The sequence below is a fragment of the Protopterus annectens genome, chromosome 1.part1, assembly GCF_019279795.1.
Source record: "Protopterus annectens isolate FY-2018-M chromosome 1.part1, PAN1.0, whole genome shotgun sequence".
Taxonomy (NCBI): Eukaryota; Metazoa; Chordata; order Ceratodontiformes; family Protopteridae; genus Protopterus; species Protopterus annectens.
Window position 1 is genome coordinate 489,825,078 of NC_056726.1, and position 1,966 is coordinate 489,827,043.

At 41.4% G+C, this 1,966-nt stretch overlaps 1 non-coding gene across 1 annotated transcript; it reads right to left on the reverse strand.

The window, feature by feature from the left end:
* Nucleotides 1–1,626: 1,626 nt before the first annotated feature.
* Nucleotides 1,627–1,699, reverse strand: TRNAR-CCU. The gene has a single exon. It is a non-coding gene; the product is annotated as a tRNA-Arg (tRNA).
* Nucleotides 1,700–1,966: the final 267 nt, after the last annotated feature.

Sequence of the window (1,966 nt, forward strand, 5' to 3'; positions counted from 1 at the left end):
TGCTATTCAAGGAGACTAGGGACAAGCACAAAGTCAAGCCACAAACTCTTAACAGTATGCTCCAGCAACAGGACTGGAATCCACTAAAAACTCTACCTTTAGACCAGGCAGTTGATTTTTTTAATGCTACTTTTATGAATGTACTAAATATACTAGCTCCCATCAGGAAACTCAGAACTAAAGTTAACTATGCCCCATGGCTAAATAGGAGAACAAAAGCCTTAATAAAAGCCAGAAACAGTGCCTGGAAAAACTGCATAAAGAATAACACTATCCAAGACAGAAATATCATGAACTACGATATAAGGACAAAACCCAAACAAAAGAAGATAAAAAGAACTACTTCTTAGACATCCAAAACAAGCACTCTAGAAACCCCCAAAAGTTCTGGCATGCCATCAATACCCTTCTAAAACTGGGCAAAACCACTACCCCATCTCCCAAGAACAATTCTGATAATGATAGCATAGCTTCAGAATTCAACCATCACTTCACAGAATCTATCCTCGCACTATCTATCCACCTATCCAACAAGAACACTAAAACCACCTCAACTGTAGAACAAACTAACATACCCACCTTCACTCTCTCACCTGTACCAACCACTTCAGTTAAAAAGCTACTCTCTAAACTAAAACCCACCACACTTGCAGCAGATGGTTTACCGACAAATTTTCTAAAATTAGCTGCAAAATCACTAGCCTACCCTGTCTCAGTTCTTACAAGAAACCTACGTACCCCATCTATGGAAAGTGTCACATATAATTCCCCTTCACAAAGAAGGAAACTCCTATGAACTATCAAACTACTGGCCAGTTGCTATCTTGACCCCCTTTCCAAGCTTCTGGATTAATGTATTCACACCCAGGTAATGCACTTCTTATCCTCACATAACCTCCTCTCCCCCACAGAGCATGGTTTCTGCCCAAACCATAGCACAACCACTGCTTTACTCTCCTTTACCAATCAGATTAACCATCTAAGAAACAACAACAAATTTGTCTCAGCCATATTCCTAGATCTATCAAAAGCATTTGATATGATTTCCCACAACCTACTGTTAGACACTATGTCAACCTCATCCTTCGCCCCCTCCACTACTTCATGGTTTAGAGGCTATCTCTCTGACAGAAAACAATCGGTTAAATGGCAAAGTACACTATCACCTCTATTACCAGCTACTGTGGGCATCCCACAAGGATCAATACTGGGTCATCTACTATTCACCATTTTCACTAACAAACAACATATTTACACCCTGCATGCATCACTTACACAGTACGCAAATGACTCCATCCTAATCTGCTCAGCCCCATCCATAACCACTCTTTAAAAGCTTAGCCAAGAATCCTTCTGCTCCATGGAACAATGGATTACCGATATCCAACTCATTCTAAACCCCAGCAAGACCAAATTACTCCTTTTTACCCCCAATAAATCCAAATACACACTTCCTACCTTCACTATCATAGGTTCATAGGTTCATAGATTAGTACTAAGCTAACTGCCCTTGCGAGCCATTTTAAGCCTAGCCAATTATCCCTTGTGAGACTCAAACCCTGCACCTTGTGTTTGTAAGGCAAGCACCTTAACCATTAGGCCACCCTCCCATCCCCAAGATTATATCACCCCAGATGGGACTCGAACCCACAATCCCTGGCTTAGGAGGCCAATGCCTTATCCATTAGGCCACTGGGGCTTGACATCTCCAAAAATGGGAACACAATCCCCTCCCCTCCCCTCAAACTAAGCTGCTTGGGGTTGAAATAGATAACAATCTAAACTTTAATGCCCATATCTCACAAACCATCACAAAGTTACATAAGAAACTAGGAACCCTATACAAACACAAACAGTTCCTATTGGACCAAGCTAGAATCTCCTTAGCCCAAACCCACATCTTGCTTACCCTAATGTATGCATCACCGATCCTAATTCATATCAGGAAAACAGACCTAAACAAACT